General features: G+C 42.3%; 1 protein-coding gene across 3 annotated transcripts in view; it reads right to left on the reverse strand.

Annotated features, from left to right (window-relative positions):
- Window positions 1-19,510, reverse strand: part of cxxc5 (CXXC finger protein 5) — a 97,744-nt gene that overhangs the window by 40,348 nt on the left and 37,886 nt on the right. The gene's annotated exons all lie outside the window — the stretch shown is intronic.

The following is a 19,510-nucleotide window of genomic DNA, read 5'->3' on the forward strand; positions in this document are numbered from 1 at the left end:
AATTTGCAAATGGAGATATGTCAATAAGTGGATGTGGATTGTGAGATTGTGGGTGGTCAGGTAAAAAAGAAAGGATCTACTGACAAGAGCCCAAACCTTTAAAGTCGGGGGCTGGTTCCCGGTCCCACATTTTTGGGGGGCCTGACTATAGTTGAAAAAAAAAATCAACAAATTCCTATGTACACTGATCGAATCTTATTTCTAGTCCAAAAACATGAAAGAAGAATACAGTATTTAAAATAACGGACATTTTTACCAACATAAATTTACCAGTATTTCAGTGGGAAGTGTGGGCCTGCTTTGGGCTGATGAGATAGTCAAGTTATAATTATTATTTATTATTTATGACATTTATATCCCAACCAACTCAGAGTGGCTTACAAGTTATATGTACATACAATATATATTATTAGCGTAGCACAATATTATATATTGCTATATTGTACTATACAGTATAAGGTAAAGGTTTCCCCTGACGTTAAGTCCAGTCATGTCTGATTCTGGGGGTTGGTGCTCATCTCTATTTCTAAGCCGAAGAGCCAGCGTTGTCCGTAGACACCTCCAAGGTCATGTGGCTGGCATGACTGCATGGAGCGCCATTACCTTCCCACCGGAGCGGTACCTATTGATCTACTCACATTGGCATGTTTTCGAACTGCTAGGTTGGCAGAAGCTGGAGCTAACTCACGCCGCTCCCGGGGTTTGAACCTGGGACCTTTCGGTCTGCAAGTTCAGCAGCTCAGTGCTTTAACACACTTCGCCACCAGGGCTCCTTATTACATATTACAGTATATTGCAATATTATTAGTAATATTATATGTAATATATAATTATTGTATTAGTATACAGTGTTCCTCACTTATTGCGGGCGTTACGTTCCAGGACAACCCGCATTAATTGAAAATCCGTGAAGCAGGGGTGCTATATTTATTCTAATATTTACACATTATAATAGTAATTAGGTGGATATTTTCCCCTTTGCAAGCTTTCTGCCTGCACTTTTTCTTGGCGGCCTCCTCTCCGGCATCTGCCAGTTTCCCTTTTGTGCATGCGCCTCCCTCTCGTCGGCATCCAGGGAAACTGGCACCTTTTGCGCATGCGCCTCTGCTCAGAAAAAAAACGCGAAGCAGTGAGGGAGCAAAAAGCAAACCGCAAAGTAGGGAGGGAACACTGTATTGTAATACATTATAATATTTTTATCAGCATTATATGTATGTATAATATATTATATTATTAGCATAGCACAATATTAGTATTATATATAACTACAGTAGATTCTCACTTGTCTAACATAAATGGGCCGGCAGAACCTTGAATAAGTGAATATGTTGGATAATAAGGAGGGATTAAGGAAACATCAAATTAGGTTATGATTTTACAAATTAAGCACCAAAACATCATGTTTAACAAATTTGACAGAAAAAGTAGTTCAATACTCAATGATGCTACATAGTAATTACTGTATTTACAAATTTAGTACCAAAACATCACAATGTAAATTGAAAACATTGACTACTAAAAGGCAGACTGTGTTGGATAATCCAGAATATTGAATAAGCGAATGTTGGATAAGTGAGACTCTACTGTATATTGTACTAAACCACTATATTGCAATATTATTAGTAATATTACATATAATATATAATATATAATTATTATATTGTATTATTATTAGTATTATATTGTAATAAGTTAATTAGGATTGTTGCTATGTGCCTTCAAGTCATTTCAGGGTGACCCTAAGTCTAAAGTGTAGGGAGGGGGCCAGGTAAATAACCTTGGAGAGGAGCATCCAGTCCATGGGCCTTAGTTTGGGGACCCCAGGATAAGAAGTGTGCAGAATGATACAATCTACTAGTTCATCCATGATTTTGGTGGGGGACCTGGGGGAATATCCCCAAGCACACCATGAGAAAGAGTTAGATACATTGTAAGGGCCAAACAAATCCCTCTTTCTTTCTTTACCCCAAAAGAACTTTCCACTCCACACACTACAAAAGCGACTCTTCCATACTACATAATTGTAGTAGCATGATTCTACCATCGCTGCCATGGCTGCATCCTATGGAATCATAGGGTTTGTAATTTAGAGAATTCTAAATGCCCCTCTTAAACCTTGAATCTCAAAACTCCAGGGATGTTGTCATGGCAATTAAAATTGAATCCCAGTGTTATAACTCCATAGTGTGAAAGGATCCAAGGATTCATGGGGTGGTTTATGGAATCAGGGCTAAAGTGCTAGTGGATACAGCCGTCTGTCTGTTCCAGACAAAGTGATTCTGGGAAGGCCACTGCTGACCGCAAGAGCTTTTAGGCTGTAGAACTGCTACATAAAACTCCACCCATGCACTAGTTGCCAGGACCTGCTCCCTGGAAAGATTATAAAAAGTTGCTGTAAGTTTTCCAGGATGTACGGCCATGTTCCAGAAGCATTCTCTCTTGATGTTTCACCCATATCTATGGCAGGCATCCTCAGAGGTTGTGAGGTCTGTTGGAAACTAGGCAAGTGGGGTTTATATATCTGTAGAATGTCCAGGGTGGGAGAAAGAACTCTTGTCTGTTGGAGGCAAGTGTGAATGTTGCAATTGGCCACCTTGATTAGCATTGGAAAGCCTTGCAGCTTCAAAGCCTGGCTGTTTCCTGTCTGGGGGAATCCTTTGTTGGGAGGTGTTAATTGGCCCCGATTATTTCTTACCTGGAATTCCCCTCCTTTTTTAGTGTGTGTGTTTTTTTTTAACTTACTGTCCTGGTTTTAAAGTTTGTCAATGTTCATCAAGATGGCCAATTGCAACATTCACACTTGCATCCAATAGACAAAAGTTCTTTCTCCCACCCTGGACATTCCACAGATATATAAACCCCACTTGCCTAGCTTCCAACAGACCTCGCAACCTCTGAAGATGTCTGCTATAGATGTGGGCGAAATGTCAGGAGATAATGCTTCCAGCCATACAGCCCAGGAAACTCACAGCAACTCAGTGATTCCGAGCATGAAAGCCTTTGACTACACATTCCGGAAAGTGATTCCTGTGTGCCATGAACTGCTAAAACTGAGAAAGACAAATAATACATGAGGGGTATATCTGTATCCAAGCCGCTGCAGAAGGAAAACGGGACAAGGGAAAGCTTTCTCTGTCTGCTCTGACACATCATATCCGCACCCCATCCATTCATCCATCCTGCCACGGTCTTCTTTTTCCTTTCTGACCTTCTCACCCACTTCCATTCTTCTCCTATCTAGCTCTTTCACAAAAACATCTTTTTTCTGCTGTTTGTGCAAACTAACCTTCCACGTCTCCAAGTGAAAAAACAAAGCAAACTAGTTTTAATCTCTACCTGAGGAGGTATTCGCTTATCTTCTTTTAATGCTCCAGATCCCGCTCCCAATGGCTTCACAAACAAGGTGGGAGTCAATTTGCTTAAAGACCAAATGCCCTCATGCACAAAAACCTGAGAATTCCATAAATTGGGCCTCAGATCAGCAAGAACACAAATGCTCAAAGCATTAGAAGCCCCCCCACACCAATGTAAACAAACCAACAGAAGTATTTGTAGGTCTAAATCTGAATTTATCTTCATAGGTTTGCTAGTAAAAATAACATTAATGATTACCGTATATACAATTATAGACTTACCACTAAAATACATTGAGAGAGAGTAAATCCACAACTGAATGCTATCAAGGAACAGAACCTTACTTTCATCCTATTTTGATTTGAGTGCTTTCCAAGATGCACTTTTGTGATCATTTGTGAAGATTAACAGGAATCGTTGTATCTCAGGGAGAAAATGTTAAGTATAATCCAAATATATATTCTTTGATGTTTATTTTACGAGAAAACCTGTGAAAATAAATTCAGATTTTAGCTTCTCCGTTCACTGGATTAATAGATGCCAGATAAATGTAGCTTTTGGTTGCTTAAGAGTTACTATTAATACTAATACCCCATACTATACTATACCATACCATATACTCTGTATTGACTCAAAACTAATATTGAAATATAATAATTAAAAGCAAATCAAGACAAACTTAACTTAATGTAACACATTTTACTGTTTTACTGTATTATAAAAATATATCTTTATATTTAAAATATAATTTCTTTAATTTCTCTGCTGATTGCTTGAGAGTTCCAGTTAACTGAGAATCTATAGTATAAGGCAGTTGGAGAATAAAACAATACAATTGCAATTTTTCTGGAAGAAAAGCAGCATGTCTAAAGTTATTCTAAAAATTACTGGTGATTTAAAGAACACATTAAATATAGTCAAATAGTAGAATAGAATTGATATCAATAAACAGAAAAGGAAAGAAAATCAACCCATGGACATTAGTTTATGCTTGTTAGAATGTACAAGTTGGTATCCTATGCTATGGTTAGCTCAATTTTTACTACAATTAGCCCCTCCACATATGCAAGTTTGATTTTTTGAGGATCTGATTATCTGCAGATTTGATTTAAAAGTTCTCTTTAGGAGTCTCCAGGTCCTCTTGTGCAATACTATAGTCTATTTCCACAGGAAGTTTTCCACAATCACGCTGGAGGAAATAAGAGATTCCTGGAGAGAGCATCTCTTGGTCCTCTAGCTAAAGCTGAACACACAGTGTTGTGCAAGAGGACTTAAAGTTTCCTAGAAAAGGTGTTATATCTGGTAAAAAAATAACTTTTTTTCATATGCAGTTTTTCCATATTCACGGGGCTGTGTGCCCGCACCAACTGTAGGATATGGCTGGCTGTCAGTGACAGAATGCAGGATCTTAATAAAGATATAACATCTCCAAAGTTTTTGAGAAAACCCTTTCTAAAAAACATTAATAATTGGTTTTTTAAAGCTATATTAGCATTCTTTACAGACTAAAAGGAATTTTGTTGCTTTACAAAAGATAAAATTCATTATAATCGGCTTAGTTTGTCATATAATGATGTTTAGTATATTAGTATTGTTTATTCAGAAAATAATTAAATTTAAATTAATCTGTTGTTGTTACAAATACTACGAGGATGTGAACTACAGCCAATATCTCAATTGTAAAGAACATCTTTGTTCCTTATATGAACTGACAAAATCAAACAAAAAAGGGAAAAAAACATATAAACCAAAGGAACCATCTACATTAATAAAGCAAAGAACATTATTTTGTCTAATCTACTCCTCTAGTGTCAAGTTTGTAGAAAGCACTCATTTCTACTACAAAGAAATTGTGCGATACATTTATGAATGAAAGCCGGTGTGATACAGAAGTCTGAGCAGTGAACTTTGAAGACCAGGTCTCGAATCCCCATTCACAGCTATGGAAACCAACTGGGTGACCCATGCAAGTCAGACTCTCAACTTTGGAGGAAACAATGGCAAATCCTCTCTGAACAAATCATGCTAAGAAAACTCTGTGATAGGGTTACCTTAGGATAGCCAGAACAGCTTGAAGGCACATAATGATGATAAACATGTGAATATGTTGTCTTAAACATTTTATTCATTTCTCTTTTTGAAAGTTCTGTAATCCGTGTTTTCGCATTTGAAGGAGAAAAGTCTTTAAGGGAAAATGAGGGGAAACCACATTTTTCCTAAACCTTTTTCCTGAGCTTTAACATTCCTAGATCTGAATCTCACATTTGTCTGTTCATTAGAATAAATACAAATAATCTTTGAAAAATAAGTTCACAATGCCGTTTTTTAAAAAAAATAAATAAATAAGGACAAGACATACTGTCTCAATAACTTGAGGCCACAATATTATTAGTTTTATTTATGTTTTTCAATAGTCAGGGACATTTTCAATAGACAGGATGAGAGCTTTGCTGCTGATAAAACAAAACAGGAGTCAAGAGACATTCCAGAAATTATTTATTCACCATACAACTTTTTATGAACAAAATTTGGACCATAGCCCAGTAACATACTTAATTATATCCTAACTGTGAAGGTGGAAAGGATATTACACTCTTCAACACTACCTCCTTCAATAGAGAAGAGACTAACTGCACCTCAGTTAAGAATATTGTACAATCCTACATCCCAAAATTCAGACCTGATTAGTTGCCATAAACACAGCAATCAATATGATGTTGCCATAATAAAAGTGGAATCATAATGTTATAGATGTGTAGTGTGAAAGCACACTTGATGACCATTATGAAGCACTGCTGTAGAAACATTATTTACGGAAGCGTAGCCTGGCTGACATAGTCAATGCTAAGTATAGTTATTACAGATTTCAGAAGGGGCACAAGACTGCTCATAGGAGGGAGTGGAGTGGGTCTTGAACAAACCTTCAGGAATAACAAGCGCAAGAATCATAGAATCATAGAATAGTAGAGTTGGAAGAGACCTCATAGGCCATCTAGTCCAACCCCCCGCTAAGAAGCAGGAAATCACATTCAAAGCACCCCCGACAGATGGCCATCCAGCCTCTGCTTAAAAGCTTCCAAAGAAGGAGCCTCCACCACGGCCCCGGGGAGAGAGTTCCACTGTCGAACAGCCCTCACAGTGAGGAAGTTCTTCCTGATGTTCAGGTGGAATCTCCTTTCCTGTAGTTTGAAGCCATTGTTCCATGTCCTAGTCTGCAGGGCAGCAGAAAACAAGCTTGCTCCCTCCTCCCTATGACTTCCCCTCACATATTTGTACATGGCTATCATGTCTCCTCTCAGCCTTCTCTTCTGCAGGCTAAACATGCCCAGCTCTTTAAGCCTCTCCTCATAGGGCTTGTTCTCCAGACCCTTAATCATTTTAGTCGCCCTCCTCTGGACGCTTTCCAGCTTGTCAACATCTCCCTTCATCTGTGGTGCCCAAAATAGGACACAGTATTCCAGGTGTGGTCTGACCAAGGCAGAATAGAGGGGGAGCATGACTTCCCTGGATCTAGACGCTATTTCCCTATTGATGCAGGCCAGAATCCCATTGTCAAGATCGTTTTGAATTCTGCTTTCTGCCAGAGCCTGATCCCAGAAGGGCAGTTGGTTCTCGCAGAAGCAGAGGCAGCAGGAGGACATTTTTGCTCCCTGGCTTCAGGTAGGATTTGGCTAAGATTTGGCTAAGATTTTAAACTGAGTGTGGGCTTGGCTCCTGTGGTCAAAGTCTAACTGTTGTGTGACTGTTGTGTTGAAAGAGAGCCAGGTACTTAAGTTGATTGACAGCAGGCATTGTCCCCTGTTAATTGAGTTTCTGGGAAAGCTTTATTTGCCAGTGTGAGTTTCTGCCAGAGCCTGATCCCAGAAGGGCAGTTGGTTCTCGCAGAAGCAGAGGCAGCAGCAGGACATTTTTGCTCCCTGGCTTCAGGTAGGATTTGGCTAAGATTTGGCTAAGATTTTAAACTGAGTGTGGGCTTGGCTCCTGTGGTCAAAGTCTAACTGTTGTGTGACTGTTGTGTTGAAAGAGAGCCAGGTACTTAAGTTGATTGACAGCAGGCATTGTCCCCTGTTAATTGAGTTTCTGGGAAAGCTTTATTTGCCTTAATTCACCCTTACTAACTATCCTTTGCAGTACATACAGGAAACAAAGCAACATAAACAAATACACAAAGAGGTGGTTTGTTGCAGTTTGCACATAAAGTGCGTGCATATTACTTAACTGTACAAAGATCCCACTTGGCCACCACGCTCACCAAGAGATGCAACAAAAGCAAAACATTCCCATCACATGCACCAGCTGTGGCATGTTCCGCTTTTTCACACAAAAACTAGACAACTACATCTGCTCCAAATGCAAACAGATGACTCTGATGGAGCAGAGGATCCAACAGCTCGAGCACCGTATTAAGACCCTTAAGGACATTCAGGCACTCGAGCTCTTCTTGGACACTGCACAACACGCTGCTGTAGATCAGCAGCCTGCATCACACCAACACCACCAAGACCATGATCAGGAACCTTATGGGGAGATCAACTCAAAGGTAGACAACCCTCAGGCTTGGAAGGAGGTCACCCATAGAAGGAGACGCAGGACCAGGCAGCCTCCGCAGAATTCCTCTGCTCAGCTGGATTTACACAACAGATTTGAAATTCTTACATCATTAACATACAATCAGGAAACACATCTTGTGGAGGACCACAGTTTCTTAGATACCACTCAGTGGACCACCCTGGATCAATGCGCAGGGGATAGCCCTGACGGGGACAGTGCATCACCACAGTCACACTTATGTAATCATGCAAGTGCTCCATCCCCAATCATAGACCAGGAGCAACAGGAACATCCTTGGGAGAGTAATGGGCTCTCGGATGTATCTCAATGGATTGTCATTGATGAATGCACTGGGGATGTTGAGGAGGAGGACAACACTTTACACCTACATGATTCACTTCAACAGGAACACTCTTCAGGGGACATACACACTGTCTTGCACAAAAGGGACCCTGTCAATCCTCAAAGGAAACAGGTCTTGGTAGTAGGTGACTCCCTCCTTAGAGGAACGGAAGCCATCATTTCCAGACCGGATGGGATGGCTCGAGAAACATGCTGCCTCCCGGGGGCAAAAATACACCATATCACTCAGAGGCTCAGCAGGCTCCTAAAGCCCCATCACCCTCCCCACCTTATGTTGATTCATGTAGGTACCAATGACACCGCTAGGCATACTTTTCAAAAGATCACAAATGATTTTCGAGCTCTGGGAACAAAGCTAAAACTGTATAATGTACATGTGATCTTTTCATCCCTCCTCCCTGTTGTAGGACACGGCTCTACAAGGGCCGGAAAAATAGTACAGGTCAATAACTGGCTCAGAAAATGGTGTCAAGAGGAGCATTTTGGCTTCCTTGACCATGGTCTACTCTTCCAAGAGGATGGACTACTGGCAAGCGATGGAGTGCATCTCACACAAGTAGGAAAACATCTTTTTGCACACAGACTCACAAACCTCATCAGGCGCACTTTAAACTAGATCCACTGGGGGAGGGGAACAACAGCCTGGCGAACACTATATTACCCACGACCACAGGGAACCGCCGAAAGGCTAAACGGAGGGCTGCACAAACACAGCAAGGACCAAGTACAGAGAGCACAATAATCCCAAATAAACAGTTCGAGGGGAGGTCACAGGGGCTTACATGTCTTTACACTAATGCTCAGAGCATGGGAAATAAGCAAGACGAACTCCAACTCCTAGCACAGCACCACACATACGATGTCATAGGCATCACTGAAACCTGGTGGGATGACTCCCATCACTGGAATTTAACCATTGAGGGCTATAACCTCTTTCACAGAAATAGAACAAAGGGGAGAGGAGGGGGAGTAGCTTTATATGTCAAAAACAGTTACGTTGCAGAAGAAATGCAAGACTGTAATCCGGGAAACCAGCTTGAAAGCATCTGGATAAGAATCAAGGGAACCGGGACTCAAAAAGATCTTGTCGTGGGTGTCTACTACAGACCTCCGAGTCAGGATGAAGGACTTGATGAAGCCTTCTGTCAACAGCTGACCAAACAGGCACAAAGAAGAGATATAGTAGTCATGGGCGATTTCAATTATCCCGATATCTGCTGGAAAACAAACTCAGCCAAGAGTACAAAGTCCAACAAATTCCTCACTTGCCTTGCAGATAATTTTATGGTCCAGAAGGTAGAAGAGGCAACAAGGGGATCAGCAACTCTTGATCTAATCTTAACAAATGTGGAAGACCTGATCAATACAGTTGAAGTGGTTGGATCCTTAGGGGCAAGTGACCATGTGCTCCTGCAGTTTGCAATACAAAGGAATGCTGAAACTAAGACAAGTCAAACACGCATTCTGGACTTTAAGAGAGCTGACTTCCAAAAAATGAAGGAATTACTGAGCGGCATTCCATGGACGCCGATATTAAAAAACAAGGGAGTTAAGGATGGATGGGAGTTTTTCAAAAGTGAAATACTCAAGGCGCAAATGCAAACAGTGCCAACAAAGAAGAAAAATAAGACAAGTGCAAAGAAGCCAGAATGGATGTCCAAAGAACTTCTAACTGAGCTAAAGCTCAAAAGTGACATGCACAAGAAGTGGAAAAGGGGAGAAATCACCAAAGAAGAATTCAAACGTATAGCCAACACCTGTAGGGAAAAGGTTCGCAAGGCTAAAGCGCAAAATGAGCTCAGGCTTGCCAGGGACATAAAAAACAACAAAAAAGGCTTTTTTGCTTACGTTGGTAGAAAAAGGAAGAAAAAGGAGGCGATAGGGCCATTGCAAGGAGAAGATGGGGTGATGGCGACAGGGGACAGGGAAAAGGCAGAACTACTTAATGCCTTCTTTGCCTCGGTCTTCTCAGAAAAAGAAAGCCATCTTCAACCTCAGCAACACGGAATGGACGAAGGATTGGGGGAAATCCAACCCCAAATAGGGAAACAAGTTGTCCAGGAACACTTGGCCTCTCTAAATGAATTCAAGTCCCCAGGGCCAGATCAGCTACACCCAAGAGTACTGAAGGAACTAGCGGAAGTTATTTCAGAACCACTGGCAATTATCTTCGAGAGTTCTTGGAGAACGGGAGAAGTCCCAGCAGATTGGAGGAGGGCGAATGTGGTCCCTATCTTCAAGAAGGGAAAAAAGAACGACCCAAACAATTACCGTCCGGTCAGCCTCACATCAATACCAGGCAAAATTCTGGAAAAGATCATTAAGGAAGTGGTCTGCGAACACTTAGAAACAAATGCGGTCATTGCTAATAGTCAACACGGATTTACCAAAAACAAGTCATGCCAGACTAATCTGATCTCTTTTTTCGATAGAGTTACGAGTTGGGTCGATACAGGGAATGCTGTGGATGTAGCGTACCTGGATTTCAGTAAGGCTTTCGACAAAGTCCCCCACGACCTTCTGGCAAACAAACTAGTAAAATGTGGGCTAGACAAAACTACGGTTAGGTGGATCTGTAATTGGCTAAGCGAACGAACCCAAAGGGTGCTCACCAATGCGTCGTCTTCATCATGGAAAGAAGTGACAAGTGGAGTGCCGCAGGGCTCCGTCCTGGGCCCGGTTCTGTTCAACATCTTTATTAACGACTTAGACGAAGGGTTAGAAGGCACGATCATCAAGTTTGCAGACGACACAAAACTGGGAGGGATAGCTAACACTCCAGAAGACAGGAGCAGAATTCAAAACGATCTTGACAGACTAGAGAGATGGGCCAAAACTAACAAAATGAAGTTCAACAGGGACAAATGCAAGATACTTCACTTCGGCAGAAAAAATGGAAATCAAAGATACAGAATGGGGGACGCCTGGCTTGACAGCAGTGTGTGCGAAAAAGACCTTGGAGTCCTCGTGGACAACAAGTTAAACATGAGCCAACAATGTGATGCGGCTGCTAAAAAAGCCAATGGGATTCTGGCCTGCATCAATAGGGGAATAGCGTCTAGATCCAGGGAAGTCATGCTCCCCCTCTATTCTGCCTTGGTCAGACCACACCTGGAATACTGTGTCCAATTTTGGGCACCACAGTTGAAGGGAGATGTTGACAAGCTGGAAAGCGTCCAGAGGAGGGCGACTAAAATGATTAAGGGTCTGGAGAACAAGCCCTATGAGGAGCGGCTTAAAGAGCTGGGCATGTTTAGCCTGCAGAAGAGAAGGCTGAGAGGAGACATGATAGCCATGTACAAATATGTGAAGGGAAGTCATAGGGAAGAGGGAGCAAGCTTGTTTTCTGCTGCCCTGCAGACTAGGACACGGAACAATGGCTTCAAACTACAGGAAAGGAGATTCCACCTGAACATCAGGAAGAACTTCCTCACTGTGAGAGCTGTTCGACAGTGGAATTCTCTCCCCGGGGCCGTGGTGGAGGCTCCTTCCTTGGAGGCTTTTAAGCAGAGGCTGGATGGCCATCTGTCGGGGGTGCTTTGAATGCGATTTCCTGCTTCTTAGCAGGGGGTTGGACTAGATGGCCCATGTGGTCTCTTCCAACTCTACTATTCTATGATTCTATGATTCTATGATTCTAACTAATGGATGGCATATGTTCTGTTTTAGAAACTAGAGCGGATGTGGTCTATCCAATGCAATTGTCTGAATCAGCACCCCAAAAAACCAAACCGAATCTAAAGTTGAGCAAAAACTGATTTGTAACTCTTTTGGTACTAATGTTGGAGGGTGGTCTCTGGTCAAAGTGGTCCCTGGTCAAGTAAGTGGTCCCTGGTCAAAAAAAGGTTGGGAAGTACTATCTTAAACAATACCACGGTCTATTTCCAAAGTTGTCCCTGAGACTATGATGAAACTCACACATGAAAAGTGTTAATGTTCTTTGTCATATGATAAATTGGCAGGTTAGGTTGCCACTGTATAGTTTAAAATACTTTAAAAGTAAAGCAGCTTCAGTGGTGTGAGTAGCGGCAATGAAAACATTTTTGAAAATGGGACGATGATAAATAGAACCAATGGAAAGAACCAGATTTTAAAACAGTTAGTAGTTGGGGAATGATTCTTTCAAATGTTTTCCCTCTTGACAGTTATACAGTGGGAAAATGTGATTGTAATAAAGAACAAGTAAGCCTGAATGGCAGTTCACGATAACAATGAACATTAAATACCAGTGATCTGCATTCTAAATGTTACCCATGCCATCCATTTTCTCAGAAATGTGCCGAGCTGTTTGTATAGCCTACTTCACTACAAAGCATCCCCAGATATTGTTAGAATCATAGAATCATAGAATAGTAGAGTTGGAAGAGACCACATGGGCCATCTAGTCCAACCCCCTGCTAAGAAGCAGGAAATCGCATTCAAAGCACCCCCGACAGATGGCCATCCAGCCTCTGCTTAAAAGCCTCCAAGGAAGGAGCCTCCACCACGGCCCCGGGGAGAGAGTTCCACTGTCGAACAGCTCTCACAGTGAGGAAGTTCTTCCTGATGTTCAGGTGGAATCTCCTTTCCTGTAGTTTGAAGCCATTGTTCCGTGTCCTAGTCTGCAGGGCAGCAGAAAACAAGCTTGCTCCCTCTTCCCTATGACTTCCCTTCACATATTTGTACATGGCTATCATGTCTCCTCTCAGCCTTCTCTTCTGCAGGCTAAACATACCCAGCTCTTTAAGCCGCTCCTCATAGGGCTTGTTCTCCAGACCCTTAATCATTTTAGTCGCCCTCCTCTGGACGCTTTCCAGCTTGTCAACATCTCCCTTCAACTGTGGTGCCCAAAATTGGACACAGTATTCCAGGTGTGGTCTGACCAAGGCAGAATAGAGGGGGAGCATGACTTCCCTGGATCTAGACGCTATTCCCCTATTGATGCAGGCCAGAATCCCATTTGCTTTTTTAGCAGCCGCATCACATTGTTGGCTCATGTTTAACTTGTTGTCCACGAGGACTCCAAGGTCTTTTTTGCACACACTGCTGTCAAGCCAGGCGTCCCCCATTCTGTATCTTTGATTTCCATTTTTTCTGCCGAAGTGAAGTATCTTGCATTTGTCCCTGTTGAACTTCATTTTGTTAGTTTTGGCCCATCTCTCTAGTCTGTCAAGATCGTTTTGAATTCTGCTCCTGTCTTCTGGAGTGTTAGCTATCCCTCCCAGTTTTGTGTCGTCTGCAAACTTGATGATCGTGCCTTCTAACCCTTCGTCTAAGTCGTTAATAAAGATGTTGAACAGAACCGGGCCCAGGACAGAGCCCTGCGGCACTCCACTTGTCACTTCTTTCCATGATGAAGACAACGCATTGGTGAGCACCCTTTGGGTTCGTTCGCTTAGCCAATTACAGATCCACCTAACCGTAGTTTTGTCTAGCCCACATTTTACTAGTTTGTTTGCCAGAAGGTCATGGGGGACTTTGTCGAAGGCCTTACTGAAATCCAGGTACGCTACATCCACAGCATTCCCTGTATCGACCCAACTCGTAACTCTATCGAAAAAAGAGATCAGATTAGTCTGGCATGACTTGTTTTTGGTAAATCCGTGTTGACTATTAGCAATGATTGCATTTGTTTCTAAGTGTTTGCAGACCACTTCCTTAATGATCTTTTCCAGAATTTTGCCTGGTATTGATGTGAGGCTGACCGGACGGTAATTGTTTGGGTCGTTCTTTTTTCCCTTCTTGAAGATAGGGACCACATTCGCCCTCCTCCAATCTGCTGGGACTTCTCCCGTTCTCCAAGAACTCTCGAAGATAATTGCCAGTGGTTCTGAAATAACTTCCGCTAGTTCCTTCAGTACTCTTGGGTGTAGCTGATCTGGCCCTGGGGACTTGAATTCATTTAGAGAGGCCAAGTGTTCCTGGACAACTTGTTTCCCTATTTGGGGTTGGATTTCCCCCAATCCTTCGTCCATTCCGTGTTGCTGAGGTTGAAGATGGCTTTCTTTTTCTGAGAAGACCGAGGCAAAGAAGGCATTAAGTAGTTCTGCCTTTTCCCTGTCCCCTGTCGCCATCACCCCATCTTCTCCTTGCAATGGCCCTATCGCCTCCTTTTTCTTCCTTTTTCTACCAACGTAAGCAAAAAAGCCTTTTTTGTTGTTTTTTATGTCCCTGGCAAGCCTGAGCTCATTTTGCGCTTTAGCCTTGCGAACCTTTTCCCTACAGGTGTTGGCTATACGTTTGAATTCTTCTTTGGTGATTTCTCCCCTTTTCCACTTCTTGTGCATGTCACTTTTGAGCTTTAGCTCAGTTAGAAGTTCTTTGGACATCCATTCTGGCTTCTTTGCACTTGTCTTATTTTTCTTCTTTGTTGGCACTGTTTGCATTTGCGCCTTGAGTATTTCACTTTTGAAAAACTCCCATCCATCCTTAACTCCCTTGTTTTTTAATATCGGCGTCCATGGAATGCCGCTCAGTAATTCCTTCATTTTTTGGAAGTCAGCTCTCTTAAAGTCCAGAATGCGTGTTTGACTTGTCTTAGTTTCAGCATTCCTTTGTATTGCAAACTGCAGGAGCACATGGTCACTTGCCCCTAAGGATCCAACCACTTCAACTGTATTGATCAGGTCTTCCACATTTGTTAAGATTAGATCAAGAGTTGCTGATCCCCTTGTTGCCTCTTCTACCTTCTGGACCATAAAATTATCTGCAAGGCAAGTGAGGAATTTGTTGGACTTTGTACTCTTGGCTGAGTTTGTTTTCCAGCAGATATCGGGATAATTGAAATCGCCCATGACTACTATATCTCTTCTTTGTGCCTGTTTGGTCAGCTGTTGACAGGCTTCATCAAGTCCTTCATCCTGACTCGGAGGTCTGTAGTAGACACCCACGACAAGATCTTTTTGAGTCCCGGTTCCCTTGATTCTTATCCAGATGCTTTCAAGCTGGTTTCCCGGATTACAGTCTTGCATTTCTTCTGCAATGTAACTGTTTTTGACATATAAAGCTACTCCCCCTCCTCTCCCCTTTGTTCTATTTCTGTGAAAGAGGTTATAGCCCTCAATGGTTAAATTCCAGTGATGGGAGTCATCCCACCAGGTTTCAGTGATGCCTATGACATCGTATGTGTGGTGCTGTGCTAGGAGTTGGAGTTCGTCTTGCTTATTTCCCATGCTCTGAGCATTAGTGTAAAGACATGTAAGCCCCTGTGACCTCCCCTTGAGCTGTTTATTTGGGATTATTGTGCTCTCTGTACTTGGTCCTTGCTGTGTTTGTGCAGCCCTCCGTTTAGTCTTTTGGTGGTTCCCTGTGGTCGTGGGTAATATAGTGTTTGCCAGGCTGTTGTTCCCCTCCCCCAGTGGATCTAGTTTAAAGTGCGCCTGATGAGGTTTGTGAGTCTGTGTGCAAAAAGATGTTTTCCTACTTGTGTGAGATGCACCCCATCACTTGCCAGTAGTCCATCCTCTTGGAAGAGTAGACCATGGTCAAGGAAGCCAAAATGCTCCTCCTGACACCATTTTCTGAGCCAGTTATTGACCTGTACTATTTTTCCGGCCCTTGTAGAGCTGTATCCTACAACGGGGAGGAGGGATGAAAAGATCACATGTACATTTTACAGTTTTAGCTTTGTTCCCAGAGCTCGAAAATCATTTGTGATCTTTTGAAAAGTATGCCTAGCGGTGTCATTGGTACCTACATGAATCATCATAAGGTGGGGAGGGTGATGGGGCTTTAGGAGCCTGCTGAGCCTCTGAGTGATATGGTGTATTTTTGCCCCCGGGAGGCAGCATGTTTCTCGAGCCAGCCCATCCGGTCTGGAAATGATGGCTTCCGTTCCTCTAAGGAGGGAGTCACCTACTACCAAGACCTGTTTCCTTTGAGGATTGACAGGGTCCCTTTTGTGCAAGACAGTGTGTATGTCCCCTGAAGAGTGTTCCTGTTGAAGTGAATCATGTAGGTGTAAAGTGTTGTCCTCCTCCTCAACATCCCCAGTGCATTCATCAATGACAATCCATTGAGATACATCCGAGAGCCCATTACTCTCCCAAGGATGTTCCTGTTGCTCCTGGTCTATGATTGGGGATGGAGCATTTGCATGATTACATAAGTGTGACTGTGGTGATGCACTGTCCCCGTCAGGGCTATCCCCTGCGCATTGATCCAGGGTGGTCCACTGAGTGGTATCTAAGAAACTGTGGTCCTCCACAAGATGTGTTTCCTGATTGTATGTTAATGATGTAAGAATTTCAAATCTGTTGTGTAAATGCAGCTGAGCAGAGGAGTTCTGCGGAGGCTGCCTGTGATCTTCCACAATGATCAGCGCAAATGGGAACTTGTGCAGAAGTGAATAATAAAAGTGCACAACTTTCAAAGTAAATGGGAAAGAATGTTGCAAAAAAGCAGGAAATCACCTTCAATAGGAAATACAGTATGACCTCCCGTTTCTACTGGACTAGTATCTACAGGTTTCCCTTACGCACATCCTAAGAAATATATTATTTCTAGGTATTTTTATCCTTCAGCTCAATTTTATGCTTCGACTGAGCTTATTCATTTCAGTAGGGGTCTCTATTACCCATAGTTTCATGTTTCCACAGTAAGTTCGGGAGTGTATCTCCCCCCCCCCCCCCAATGAATATGGGGCCCGTATTGCACATACACCAGAGCACAACTGTGACACAAAACTTAGAGAAGTTGTACAAGATCAATAAGGTTAAAATCTTATGCACACCTACTAGATGTAAATCCTACTGAATACAATTGGGCTTGTCTATGTGTCTTTGACGCACCTGTAGGCTTATGGAAGTCCCACAGATTTCATAGAGGGCTGAGAAATAAACATTGCACAGTACAGGATTATTAGAGAAGGAAATATAAAGCTAAGTCAACACTTTCTTAAAAGTGGTAGTTATTTATTAAGGAGGAAGATGATGACCTGATATCACAGAGATCCTGATTTCCTGTATACAGGTGTTTTGCTATGAAGTGTAGGCAAGGACACGAGTTACAAAATACATGACTATTTTTGAGCAGCTCAGCAAGGTGCATGAGCCAGTGGGCCAATTTGCTCTGAATAGTACAGACGCAAATGCCAGAGCAGCTGGCACAAAAGGCAATGGAAAACAATAGACTTTCCATTTATTAAAGACTCTGAAAACAGTAATATAATGGCATTAGGGTTAAGGAGAGAGATGAGTTATCCAGTAGAAAAAAAAGATGGAGAAGTAAACTATGGTGCTGACAAAGACTCTTCATCCTTAAAGCACTCTTCTCATGATTAATGCCTCTCTGTCATCATTGCGTGCGTCCATACATAGCTTTCTTATTTGTTTTAAATGTCCACTTGGTCTGCATAGTGTTATAGTCCTTGATGGCTAGAAAATTGAGAACATAGCTCATAGTTGCCTTATTATTCATGAAAGAATGAAAGAGCAGAAAGGATTATAGAAGCCTACCACAGGGATCAAATGCCAGTACAGTTCAACCCCTGTATCCATGGGATCAATACCCACGTTTTCACATTCCCATGTTAAAAAAAATATATGTCCTCTTTGGGGATTTTTAGGTCCTTCAGTATGCTTCCACTGAAAGTTATTCATTTCAACAAGGTTCACTATTATCCATAGTTTTGTGTTGCCACACTAAATCCAGGAACGTATCCTTTTGTGGATCTAGAGTCCGTATTGTACTTTCTAATTTGCAGGAATACTGAAGTCAACACACACAGTCCCTCAGGCCTCTCAATACACGTTGTAAACTATCCTGATAAATTAAAGATTTTGGAGTGACCTGGAGTCGAATGGATAATAAAGACCCATTCGTTTTACTGAAGGCCTACCCCCAGCAGAGATGAACACACCTGGCACAACTCCATACAGTTCTGGGCTTTCCTTGGGGGCATGGGCCACATAAATCACCATGAATTCTTGCCTCCAAAATGTATTATTCCACAACTATAATTAACGTTTCTCTGGATGGGAAGAAATGATTTGGGGGTAAATGCTTTGCCCAGTTTTACCATTGCTGAATATGCATTTTAAAAGGACAGGGCTACCATGACACAACTCATTCTGTAAATATACGTGCAAATATAAATAGCAGGAGTAAAGGAAACTTCCTGAGGAGTCAAACTGTGAGCTTGCATTTGGAGTGCTTTGCATAGTCCTAGTTATCAAATTATAGCTCAAGAAAGTAAACCAGTGGGCAATCAGAACTGATTCCCGGAGCCAGAAGTTGAAGTCATTCATAGAACTTAGGCTAACTAGGTCAAAGGTTTCCAAAAGGAAGCAGCAACAACAGAAGACAAACCTATTGCTCCCATTCAACCATATTCTGTAGAAATAACACCACAATGGAGAAAAATGTACACATTATCAATTACTATTGGGCAAATCCAGTAAATAAAGCTGACAGATTGCAAATCCTATCTTCTACTGGTAATATTCTGGTACCAAGAGATTGGGATAAAAGTAACTCAGTAACATTAAGAATAATGAAAATTTATTTAATTTATTTACAGCATTTATATTCCGCCCTTCTCACCCCGAAGGGGACTCAGGGCAGATCACATTGCACACATAAAGGCAAACATTCAATGCCATGACACAGAACAGAGACAGAGACAAGACGCAGGCACCGGGCTGGCCTCGAACTCATGACCTCTTGGTCAGAGTGATTTATTAATTTGTTGCAGCTGGCTTGCTTTCCAGCCTGCGCCACAGCCCGGTCCGAAATAGTGAAAAGCAGAGACATCACACTGGCAACGAAGGTATTCCCCATAGTAACCTATGGATGCGAGGACTGAACTGTAAGGAAGGCTAAGTGAAGGAAGATAGATGCTTTTGAACTTTGATGCTGGAGGAAAATCCTGAGAGTGCCTTAGACCACAAAAAGATCCAACCAGTCCATCCTCTAGGAAATAATGCTCGGCTGCTCACTGGAGGGAAGGATATTAGAGGCAAAGATGAAGTATTTTGGCCACATCATGAGAAGACAGGAAAGCTTGGGGAAAGATCATGATGCTAGGGAAAATGGAAGGAAAAAGGAAGAGAGGCCAACCATGGGCAAGATGGATGGATGGTATCCTTGAAGTGACTGGCTTCACCTTGAAGGAGCTGGGGGCGGTGACGGCCAACAGGGAGCTCTGGCGTGGACTGGTCCATGTGGTCATGAAGAGTTGGAAACGACTGAGTGAATGAAGAAGAAGATCATTAAGAAACAGGCACCAACTTTTCATTTCAACATTTTCTTTCTACTTCTATGG

Source organism: Anolis carolinensis, chromosome 4 (genome assembly GCF_035594765.1).
Source record: "Anolis carolinensis isolate JA03-04 chromosome 4, rAnoCar3.1.pri, whole genome shotgun sequence".
Classification (NCBI taxonomy): Eukaryota; Metazoa; Chordata; class Lepidosauria; order Squamata; family Dactyloidae; genus Anolis; species Anolis carolinensis.